The sequence below is a fragment of the Lathyrus oleraceus genome, chromosome 5 (genome assembly GCF_024323335.1).
Source record: "Lathyrus oleraceus cultivar Zhongwan6 chromosome 5, CAAS_Psat_ZW6_1.0, whole genome shotgun sequence".
In the NCBI taxonomy this organism is placed as follows: domain Eukaryota; kingdom Viridiplantae; phylum Streptophyta; class Magnoliopsida; order Fabales; family Fabaceae; genus Lathyrus; species Lathyrus oleraceus.
Window position 1 is genome coordinate 235,654,534 of NC_066583.1, and position 13,405 is coordinate 235,667,938.

Here is a 13,405-nt window from a genome sequence, read left to right on the forward strand (position 1 = left end):
TTCCTCTAGAAGTGTAGTACCGGGCGTTTGATTCCTGGGCCTGTTTGTGTTAGATATGTCTGTTTTGTCAGCATTCATCAAACATCAATTACGCATATTCATGCATACTTTCAACATCCAGATATTCATGATTGCATTTTTTTGCCATATATCTTTTGTTTGTTGTCTCCTACTAATGGTGATATAGATCTCTCCAGTAGATCTTCCCAAGCAGATGTCGGGTGTCTAATCTCTCAATATAGAGTCAGCCCCATAAGCAGAAAGTGTCTGTCTTTCCTTCTGCAATTCCCCACTGAGATATATCCTCGTGGATGACGGTTTTTTCCGTTTCCTCCCAACACATATATTGGGATGGACCTTCCTATTGAGTTACATCCTCATTAGGACGAGTCTTGATTCAGTTTGCCTTTTTGGTTTGATCCTGAATTGGCATTTTTCAACTGTCTCTTGTACTTCCCTGTGGAATAAATGAGTGAATTGCCCAATAACCGGCAATAGTTCATCTTATCCCCAGCGGAATTCGTTTTGGTTTTCTACCCAGTAGTCGGTAGTTGTAAATCTTGTATACCTTTTTTCCCTTTGGTGGAATAGGTGTTTGTGAACATATTTGTTCCTCAGCAAGAGTCGATGGTTTTCTACCCAGTATTCGGTAGTCGTAAATCCTATTTTTTCTTGCTCTCCAGCAATTGGTGGTTTGTTATAAACCCTATTTTGTTTCCTGTGCGGAGTTGTGATTCTTTCATTCCCCACGCAGAGAGTTGTTGGTCTTCTACCCCGTATTCGGTAGTTGTAAATCCTAATTTCTCCTTTTGCAGAGTTAACCTTGTTGTTCATCCTAACCGATGATGGTTACTCTTTGTGGTTATCTTCATCCAGTAGTCGATGTGGATATTCCCCCTTTCTTCTGGGTAATTGTCGTATGCTAGCAATTGTATCCCCAGCAGATCTTTCCTTGCGGATAATTGCCGGATGCTAGCAATTTTATCCTCAGCGGGTCCTTTCACCGTATGCCAGTGATTTGTTCCCCGGATCATTGGTGTTTATCAATGTATCCCCGGTGAGTTCTCTTTCATTTACCCTTTTGATTGGTAATGATTGTTGCTCCCTTTGATCGGTCATCTTTATATACCTAGTTTTGGTATCCGGATGCCTTTCTTTTCGGTCAATTTATCCTTTATTAACCCAGTAACCGGTTGTGGATAATCTTCCATGCGAGTATGTTATCCATGTTCTGACGGTAATGGATAATATATCTCATGTACTCTTCAGTCGAAGCCTGTTGTGTTTCCCCAGTCGAGTAAGGTTCGTATTCCTTTGTGGGATCGAATATTCTTCGTCCTCCTTCTTTGAGTGTATCTCCCAGTAACTGATGATATGTCTCCTGGATGATTGCCGGATGCTTGCAATTTATCCCCTGTGAGTTATCTTTCGTTTACCCTGTTGGTGTTGGTATCGATTGTCTCTCTTTTCGGTCGGTCACCTATTATATACCCAGTAACTGGTATCCCTGGTGTTCCTTCCATGCGAGTATGTTATCTATGTTCTGACGGTAATAGATAATATATCTCATGCGAGTATACTATCCACGTTCTGACGGTAATGGATATTATATCTCATGCACTCTTTGGGTTTTTTCCCCAACTGAGTAAGATTCATTTTCCCGTTGCGGATTCGAATGTCCATCCGGTAAGTCGATTTGCTTTTTCAAGCCCTCCTTTCGGATGATGAGTGTTTTGGCATATATACCAATTCACGTTTTGGTCGGTCACCTATTATATACCCAGTAACTGGTATCCCTGGTGTTCCTTCCTTTCTGCTCCCTATTATGACTTTGGTCCCCTGTGGAGTCAGATTTTCCTGAGTTGATGTACCTTTTTCAGGTCTTTCTCAGATGTTTGGTTGATTGATATCTCTCACCCTTATACCGGTCTTAGATATTCATTCTTCTTGAGCTTGTTGTTCTTTCACCCAGTAAGCGGTGTTTAGATCACATGTTTCTTTGAGTTTGTTACCCAGTAGCCGGTAACACCTCATCTTGCAGATTTTCTCCAGGAGAGTCTCTTTGTTAGACATTCCCCAGTGGAGTTTCTGTTGTGATTTTACCCTTTTGCTATATTGGCGTTTCCCTCAATATATGCAGTTTTCCCCGGCAGGGAGATTCTGTGTGAATCTTTTTCCCCAGTCCGAGTCCTGATTTTCATCCGAAGTATCCTTCGTGGATAGTTTGAGTCAGCTTGAGTCCTTCCAATGGATGTGTCTTCCTTTGGAAATTTCTTTTTCCGGTTTGAGTCCTTTACTCCCCAGTAAGGTCTCTAGTCCAGTCGTGTCCTGTCCACGCCGCGTCAGTTTCCCCTAATTCAGAGTCGTGTCCTGCTCATGCATTCTTTTTTCTTGTTCTTATTCCCATGAGAGTCCTGTCAGAGTCTCTGTGTATTACTCTGATGGATCGTCTTTTTTTTGTGGACTAGTATTCCCCACAGAGGTTGTTTCTTTTACATGCATACATTTGCATCATGAGGTCTCTTAGGGACCAAAATTTGTCTCATTACTGTTATTTAAGCCCATTCTACCGCGTCGAGATGAAGATTTTAACCTTCATTTCTCCGGCTAGAATGACCTTAAATAGGGGCATCTGTAAGACCCCAATTTTGTCCCTAAGATCCCTCATGGCATCATATCATAACATTCCATTGCCTCAAGGATCATTGGACACCTTGCTTCCTTCCCTGTGGGTGGGTCATCTGTTTGAAAGTGATTCTTGATCACCAAGCATGTTTGCATTTGTATATCATTGTTTTCCTTTTTATCACTAACCAAAAAGTACAAAAATATGTCATTAACCCTTTGTCTTGCAGATGAAGTAATAACAGGTAAAGGCAATCAAAGGCATTCATTGAGCAATAGATGGTGGTCATTCTTGAGATTTGGACCCCACAATCATTCACAAGAGTTCATATGAGCTATGATGTCATTTTGAAGCAAAATCCCAAGTGGTAGAGGCTTGAATCTCATCAGAACATTTTCAGGTCATCTGAAGACCTAGAAAGTCAACTGTGGATTTGGAGGTGGGAAGTGATTAGGAATACTTCATTCATGTTCAAACAAGTCTCATTTGACATTTCAAACACTCACATTGAAGAATTTGAGGTCCAATCAAAATTTCCCAAAAATAGAAAGTGACCTATAATTTGAACTTTCCAAAAATGGAAGGGTTTTAGACCAACTTCAACTCCATCTTACATCATCAAAAAAGCTTCAAATGAAATTTTGTTGAACATGAAAGTTGTAGATCTTTCTCTCCCATTTCAAAAATGTCCAAGATCATGAATTTATGATGTGTGGTTAAGGAGATATGATCCAATCATGGCAAAGTGTGCATGGGACTTCAAATGAGCATAACTTTTCAACCAAAGCTCCAAAATGAGTGGTTCTTTTTGCAATATTCTCCTCTTGACTTCTAATTTCCAAATCATGCATCACATTACATAAAATCTCATCACATAATCACTTGCATATCCGTGCCTTTTTTGGAGGGAAATTGCAAAATTCAAAAATGGTGTATTGTATGGATTTTCTACCATTGCCATTGTGTTTAAAAGATCATTTTAAGTGACTTTGATGAAGGGTGTGGTACTGTTCACGTGTAATTACTACATGCACCATGCAAATTTTGATTTTTGCAAAACACCTTATTTTCATTAACCAAATTAAACATGGATTAGCAAGGTGATTAGTAAAGCATATATATACTCTAATCCTAACAGAATTGAAGGAGATTAATCATTTTTCACATTTCTAGATCCAAAACTCTCTCTCACTTCAAATTTTTCTCTCATTCATAATCCAATTTTCTTCCAAATAGCATGGCATTTTAACTTCATATTCTTGTTCCTGAGCTTGGATTTAGTGGAGATCAAGTGCTATTTTGTAGAATTCGTGCAAGGATCAAGTGGTGGAAGTCCATGAAGATGACAATGGAGTTTCTGTTTTGAACTAGATCTAGTACCATTCAAGTTTCCTTTTCTTCACCAAACTTCATATCAAGCATTGTAGAGTGGATTTGGATACTTACAAGCTATGGATCGTGCAAAATCAAGAACTGCTCTTCAAGAGGTTCAGTTTTTGAATCTCTTAATTCTTAAATTCATGTATATATTCTGGTAGATCTTGTTCTCCTGGTGATTCTGATCTAAAAATCATGTGAAATGATGCACTATAACATGAGATATGTGTGTTTAAAGTTTTGCATCCATGAATGTTCTTGCTTGATTCTCTTAGATCTTGATGATTTGTGCTTAAATTATTGTTGATCTTTGCTCTCCATTGCAAGAGCTTCATGTTGATGTGTTTGTTTTTGAGTTCTGGAAAAAAATTCTGGAAAAATGTTGAAGCTCGCGCACTGTTCATCTTCTTCTTCATGAAGAAGATGAAGATCTTCTGCCATGCGTCGACCATACAGCAATGTTGCGTCGACCGTTCGACAGTTTTGAGTCGACCATAGCTGGCCTTGCATCGACTCCTCTCTGGTTAGGGTTTTCTGTGAAACAACGTCGTTTCACCTTGGCGCCACTTTTCAAATTTGTACAGGGTTCGATCCCTGCTGAGTGCTGATTTTCAAATGCTTTCATATTTTCATCTTTTCTTTTCACTTTGCCATGCTTTGATTTTATTTTTTCTTCAACTTAGAAAAATCATAATAAATTGAAAAATGGTCCAATTTCATCCCAATTTTTTGCAAAATGCTCCTTATTCTGTCTAGTTTTTTATGATCATGAATTTGCAAATTGTGCACGGCTGGATTTCATTTGGTGCTAGGTTGATTGATCATATGTCTAATTGTGACCTTGCCTTGCTTATCCTATCATGAAATGCTTGTTTCTTATCCAATGAATGTGAAATTTTTCATGCTGGTTCTATACACATTGCTTGACATTTTGGTTTTGTTCTGGTATTTTTCCTATGCTCCATTGCTGTTTTATGCTTGTGCTAACTTGATGTGACAATTTGTGTCACACCTTTGATTGTCCAACTTATACAATGTGATTTCCATGCCAAATGATCTCAGATTCCCCTGATTTTTTGTATGTGGATCATGTTAGATGTCTTGAATGTGCATGAATTTTTCCAGCTTAATTTGAATCATTTCTGTTTTGATTTGAACTTTTTCATTCATGTTGATCACATATGAGCTTTGAAATTGCCTTGAACTTCACTTGATCATGAAATGCATTTGGTGATTGATTTTGATGTGAGCCTTTTTGGGATATGTCAACATGTGTTTGAAGTTACTTTGTGTTAAATTTCATCCCCTGTTTTTAATTTTTTCCCCATCTTTCACCCTAGGCTTTGACCTAGTGGTTTGTTGCTTACATTTGAGCTTTGATTTCAGGTTTAAGCATCCAAGTTCCATAGTTGATGATGCTTCATCATGTGATTGTTGATGTTTGATTTTGATTGCTAACACTTGTGTGTTTTGTAGGTTGATGCTAACTCATTTGAGTTTGCCTTTTCGCTTACACATTTTGTACATTGGGATTGTCTGTTGTTTATTGACTGTTGTCTGTTTGTCTGAGCATTGTACTGATTTGTTTAGTGTTTCCACAGGTACTTAAGTTGCTTTAAGTTCATTTGAACTTTGCTTTGCTTGGTTGCTTAACCACTTAGGTATAATCTCTAACCTTCATGTAGTCTGGAAGACCTACTGTTATTGGTAGGCACCTGTCTGAAGCCCTCCTTAAGAGGCAACGTTTGTGCTTGTTTAATTTTTGTGCCAAGCAGGAAAAGTCCTCTTAAGAAGCAATTGGCAGATAAAAGAGATGTGTAATCCATCTCCTGCTACTCAGTGTTTCATTCACTTTGCTCACACCATGTGTTGATGCATTGTGGATAAGAACCCAAGATCTTATAGAGTCCATCATTTGTGGAGAAGAGTTCCTACTTTCTGAACTCCCACACTTTCCATTGTTTAAAGCTCTCCCTGACCAGGGATAAGAGCTATGAGGCACACCCCTCATCTCCATTTCATCTGCTTCACCCTAACTCTCAATGTTAGGGTTAAGAGCTCAAAATACCCCATTCCAGTTGGCTGTAAAGCCTAACATTGCTTGAGCCTAATTGATTGTGTATAGTGTGTGCTAATTGACTTGTTTGTTTGCCTACTTGATTCATTTGTGCATATTTGCTTGAGTGTGCCTTTGTGCATTTATCATCATTACTTGTATATCATTTCATAAACATTGTTCATCACTTTGGTAACATTTTGTTTTGTCCATGGAGGAGGCAAGCATAAGTCCATTGATTGGCAGTTGTTTCCTATGATATGGTGGGAGACTAGTATAAGTCCATTGATTGGCATCTGGTATCCTTGTTTCTTTGCTTTGTGAGACTAGTATAAGTCCATTGATTGGCATCTAGTATCATTGTTTCTCTTTGTTTTAGGAGACTAGTATAAGTCCATTGATTGGCATCTGGTATCCATTGTTTCCCTTTGTTTTAGGAGATTGGTATAAGTCCATTGATTGGCATCCGGTATCCATTTTATTTTAGGAGATTGCTATAAGTCCATTGATTGGCATCCGGTATCCATTTTTTTGTTTTGTGAGATTGGAATAAGTCCATTGATTGGCATCCGGTATCCATTTACTTTATCCATCTTGTTATTTGCTTATTGCATTGTTGCCTATTCCAAAGGAATCACTTGAATCATCTACATATGATCTCAAGAGGTGAACATCTAAGAAGTTTTACTTCCTCACCCTCCCACCTTTTGTTTCTTTAAACCTCCATTTGCATGTTAACCCAAAACAAGAAAACGATTGTGCAAACATTTTCATTTGTTTTCAAATTAGAAACCTAGGCCTTAAGCCTCTGATTTTTCAAACTTCATTTTCATAATACTTCTTTTGAATTGAATTCTAATCATATCTTGACCACTTTTGTGAATAATCCTAATTGGTTAATTTCACACACTCAATTGTTTTGTGGCTTTGTCCATTCTTGATAAGTTTTCATACATTAGCCATAGGTTTGATTTATCCTAGTTGGTTGATGTTAATCTCACCTTTTGTCCTTAGTGATTGAATTGTAAGGCTTCCTTGCTTATTATAGGGTTAACCCCTAACTAGCAAGTTGAAGCTTTTTCACATGGTGGACTTGTTTGTATAGGTTGAGTTTTCTCCCGTGGATAACGAAAGACCTTAGGGATTTTGTTTTAAAAATGAATCCACCCATACTTTTGGAAATCTTTTAGCCGAACTACGGCGTTTTGATCCTTACCTTCCATGGAAAGGTACGTAGGCAACGGGTTCATCCGTTCAAACACAAAAGTAATAATTTGTACATTATTTTCTCATCCCTCCAATCCATGTCTGCACAATAAATATTTCATAAACAAATAACATTTCATACAACAAGTTGTGAAAAGGGCTCTCTAGGAGTACCTAGCACGTTTTGGGTGCCTAACACCTTCCCATTGCGTAATTAACCCCTTACCCAGATCTTTGATCTTTTCATTAGTTTTCTATGTGTAAAACTTTTTAGGCTTTTGTTCGCTTCTTAGCCATTCCTTTGGATAAATAAAAGTGCGGTGGCGACTCGATTCTTTGTATGCTTTGCTTTTGATTTAATCAATAAATCATAAAGTGACGAATACACCGCTACACTTGCGACATTAAACAAAGCGCTTCGTGGGAGTCAACCCACAAATTTTTACTATTTTTTATTTTCTTTGACTATTCTTTTGATTTTATTCAGTATTCATTCTTCATTTATTTTATTTTATTAAATTTTTCTTCCTTTCTTCTTTCGGCATCTGGCCAAATCCTGACTAAATTCTTGTTTTTCTTTTCTTTCATTTTTTTTTTGAAACATTGGGGACAATGTTTCATTTAAGTGTAGGGGGGAAAACTTTGTTTCAGTTATATTTATTTTCCTGTCAATATTTCCCTTTCAAGTATGTTATTTCCCTTTCATATATAATATATATATATATATATATATATATTATATATATATATATATATATATATATATATATATATATATAATATATATATATATATATATATATATATATATATATATATATATATATATATAATTATTTTAAGTCAAGTCCCTAGTGTGAAAAATCTTTATTATCCACTCCCCTCAATTTTCTTGAGCCATAACAAAAATTTAACACACTCGATAAGTATAAAGGTTGCTCATTTTATAAAACTTGAGTGAAATCAAGACAAAATTATTACCACCTCAACGCTCTAAAAACCTCAACATGTTAGATCAGGCTAAGTACCTATTATACAAATTCCTTGAACTTTTAGTTTTATAGTAACCCCGAGTAGTTTATACGAGAAGTCGGCACCATCTTAATAGCAAACTACGTGGAGAGCCGATGAATATAAGTGAATGATTCCCAAAACAATATAAAATATATATATATATATATATATATATATATATATATATATATATATATATATATATTATATATATATATATATATATATATATATATATATATATATATAGAAATGCACTAATTAAGTTAGGTGATCCTTACCAAATCATTTAATCCAAAGGTTGCGGACCCTACAAAAGCATAATATGAAAGATCCATTATGAGTTGGTTCAACAGGTATCTGGTGCTGAACTTGGTAGGGCGGACTACGGTCCGATCCCCCGCAATTTGCAATGGACTAAATAACGAAGTTATCCAACTTATGTACCAGAGCTTCTAGCTAAAAGGGGATCAGAATCACTAACCGGTTACTCCACTATGTGTGCGAAACGATAAAGGGCTTAATGTGATTTCGCTAGAATGAAAACGGGTGAAATAAGAGCAAAAGAACTAGGCTAGCTATAATAGCATGACTCGAATTGGTTTGCATAAGGTGGGGTTATCTGATGTTGTGACGATAGTTGTTGATGTTAAGACTAAACTCAGGTTATTCCTAAACAAGATTTACTTGCAACCTGGTACGAATTGATGTGTGTTTTGAAATTTCATCTGGCTAATATTATAAATCGATTTATACATTGTATCTTGCTTGAGGACAAGCAAAAGTCTAAGTATGGGGGAGTTTGATAACATGAAATAATATCACATTTTTTAACTCGATTTAATTAAATTATATTATTATTTGATTCGATTTATTTTATATTATTCGATATTACTTGGTATTTTCCTTCTATTTATTTCAGGTAACATAAACTGAAGCATGTGTGAAAAGGAAAGAAAAGGGGTGCAAAAAGAGGATTCTCTAGGAAAAGCATTCCACTAAAAGCCCAGCCCACAACTACAAGGAAATGCGCTGTGACCCTGTGACGACCGCCACACATGGTGTGACGAGCGTCACGCCCCTTTGCTTAGTGTTACGAGCGTAACACATGGTGTGACGGACGTCACACCCCCACTCCTATTTTTCAGCCTTTGACGCGCGTAACAGAAGCGCTTCTCACCTATTTCTCCGCTGGACTCGTTGACGCTTTGAAAAACCTACTAAAGAGACTTTGGAAAAAACAGTTACTTTATGGAGGCATAATAATACACCTCAAGGGATCCAATTGAAGCTCTCTCTCTTTTTTCCAGATTTCCACGTCGTGCATTATTTTTACAGCAATATGTTTTTTCTCTCAGCATTCCATATTTTCTTCAGCAGCTTATTACCTTAGCATTTTTACTTCCTTTTTCTTTGTCAACTTAATTTTTTAGGCATTCCATTAATTTTCTCACAATAGTTTCTACACCGGAAACTATTGTGTAACTTTTACTGGATCTAACCTTACGTTAGATCATAGTATTTTACTTCTTTGTTTTTATTTTCCTGTCTGCTCAAGAGTTGTGAAGAACAAATCCAACCGGTTTGTGATGGAGTGTTCAAGCATCGAAGCTAGGGAACAACCAAGATTTCTATTAATTTTACAGGTTCATTAATTTATTGTTTTAACTTATATATGCTCTGTGCTACTGTTTATCTATATTGTTTGTCTGATATGGCTGTATTTAAGCATAATAATTGTTTAGGCCTGTTTAGCATGTCCGGCTAATTAATTTAGATATCGGTATGTAAAGTAAGCGGAATAAAGGAATCAAAACTGAGTCGGTTTAGATTTATTTAAAAATATAGTCACTCTTTTTATGGTCTCAATTTACAGAGTTAATACCAAAGTTTTTGTACGAGAGTAAAAGACATAAAGAAGTTAAAATCAATAGAACGACAGTTTGAGCTTTTAACTGGACAATGTAAATTGGACATTAACTTTAAATCAGGGCGAAAGCAATTTTTAGAGTTAATTAAATTCTAATCATTTTCAAAAAGTATTTTTAAAGGTTAAATGTGAGGACGAGAGTTAAGCATTTAAGTTTAATCATATAATCTAAGTCAACAGAGCGAGAGTTTAAGACGAGGGTGTTTAAACGGTTAGTATTTTAATAAAAAGAGTTTCTATAGATTCTATTGTTTTCAAAAAGTGATTTTAGTTTTAACTAAATAGTGAGAGCGTACGTTAAGGTAAAATCATAGTCTATTCAACAGAGCGAGAGTTTGAGAAAAGGCTTTTAATCAATAGTGTCTACTGAAAGGACTTATTTTAAAACTAAGAAACCAATGAAGATTTGATTCCCTAATTACGACGAACTACATACCGATATCCGCGTTATTTGATATTTAATCTAGATCCAATTTTGGTTTCACTTTTCCCCCTAATCATCAAAGTATCATCCGCCTTAGCTTTACGAAGTAACCCTAGAAAAACGGTATATCGATTCATTAAGTCCCTGTGGGATCGATATCTTTTAAAACTACGCGATTAGACTGTGCACTTGCAGTTAATACCCCAATAGACTCATAAAGTCGCGATCACCCCACTGCAAAATCCATTGAAATACTATCCCATTTCCAAAATGGAATCTCTAAAGGTTGCAATAAACCATATGGCTTCTGATGTTCGATCTTTACCTGCTGGCATACAATGCATTCCGACACATACTCTGCGATATCCGTCTTCACTCCAGGCCACCAATAGTCCTTCTTCAAGTCTTGATACATCTTCAATGAACCTGGATGTATAGTATATGCCCCTTTGTGAGCTTCCTCCAAAAGTTTTCTTTTCAACTCGGCATCGTTCGTAACACAAATCCTTTGATTAAACAGAATAACCCCATCCGATGACTGAGCGAAACCTGGTTGAGTCGACATCTCTTGCAAATTCTCATCTATCATTTGTCCCTGTCGGATCTCTTCCCTTAGGTTAAAAATAACATTCAAATTTTCCATTATCACACCATCATGCGTCCAACTAAACTGAAGATTAAGATCTCGGAACTTTTCCAATAATGCGTATTCTAACATCATCAATTCAACTTTATATATCTTTTTCCTACTTAAGGCATTTGCAACCTTATTCGCCTTCCCCGGGTGATACTTAAGCTCAAAATCAAAGTCCTTCAAATACTCCATCCATCTCCTTTTTCTCATGTTTAACTCTTTCTGGTCGAATAAGTATTTCAAACTCTTCTGATCACTAAACATCTCAAAATATACTCCATACAAGTAATGTCGCCACACCTTTAATGTAAAAACAACAACATCTAGTTCAAGATCATGAGTCAGATAGTTCTCTTCATGAGGCTTCAACTGACGAGAGGCATAGGCTACAACCTGACCACTCTGCATTAATACCCCTCATAATCCTTTTTAGAGGCATCACAAAATACTTCATAAGACTTACTAGGATCAGGGATGACTAAAACAGGTCATGGTGAGGAAATAACATTCAGAAGTGTTGGGGGAACATGAATCTTGTCCGTATAAATCTGACACTTGTGGCATTTCTTTACGTATTTGCAGCAGTCAGACTCCATTGTCAGCCAATAGTAGCCTGCTCTCAACATCTTTTTTGCCATGGCATGTCCATTGGAATGAGTACCAAATGAACCCTCATAGACTTCAGTCATCAATAGGTATGCTTCGTGTCTATCCACGCATCTGAGCAGAACCATGTCAATATTTCTCTTGTAAAGCACATCACCATTAAGGTAGAAACTTCCAGATAATCTCCTCAAAGTCTTCTTATCTTTAACAGATGCCCCAGGCGGGTAAGTCTGACTTTGGAGAAAGCACTTGATATCATAATACCATGGCTTATCATCTTTCACCTCCTCAACTGCAAACACGTGAGCTGGTCTTTCCAAGCGCATCACGGTAATCTTTGGGACTTCATTCCAATAGTTGACAGCAATCATTGAAGCAAGCGTAGCGAGAGCATCCGCCATCCGATTCTCATCTCGAGGAATATGATGGAAGTCAACTTTATGTTGGGCAAAAATCCATTTGGAGTTTGGAAATCTATGAAAACTGGCTGTGAAGTTTAGGGTACAAAACATGTCTTTGAAAAATTTGCCAAAAACAAGCAACTTCAAGCCCTTTTGTTTCAATGATGCAAGCCTCAAATGGAAAACCCTCCAACATAAAAGTTGTATATCCTTTCAATATGATCAATTTAGTCTCAAATTTTGCATCATTTGGATTTTTAATGAGAAAGTTATGGGCACTTGAAGTTGGACTTTTTTTTCAAATTCAATGACTTTGGTCCAAAGTGACCTATCATGTTTTGTATTATCACATGTGTTTCTTTTAGGACTATGAAATTTTTTCCAACATATAATTTTAAGTAGACATCTTAAGCTTTCAAATGCAATTTGTCTCACCTCAAAATCATAAAAAATAAGGAAGTTAGGTCCTTGGGAAGTTGACCCAAAATTAGGGTTTCAGTCAAAATGACCTATAATGTTTTGAAATGGTGATGGCCTTCCAAGTTTCAAATGGATTTTTGATGAACATGAAAGTTGTTCATATGATTCTTAAGAACACTTTTTATCTTGGGGTCATCTTCATTTGACAAACACATTAAAAGTTGTATCTCAGATATCCTCAGTTTAGTCAGATGACTTGACTGGTCAACTTCTCAAGGCCAAACCTCAAATATTGTTGAATGAATGATTGAGGATACTTAACTAGGCTCATATATTCCTAAAATAATGAGTGAAAGAACTTCCCTTGATTGAATTTGATCATAGGTTGAGGTTGCTTCATGAGCAAGGCACAGTCAATGCACAATTGAATTAGGGTTTCCTTGGGAAACAATCCTCAAGCCCTTTGGATTATCTTGATAAAATTGGCAATTGAGATACTTGGGAGACATATATGATGATTAGGAGCTTTTTGGACCATTGTCATGCTTGTTCTCATCTTCATTTAGCCACTTCATTAAGCATAGGAGCCTCCTATGAGCAGGGGATCACATGATCACTTGGGCTTCAAAATAAAAAGAGTTAGTGACATATTTTTGTGCTTTTGGTTAGTAAACAAAATAAGAAAAGAAATAATATACAATTCAAGCATGC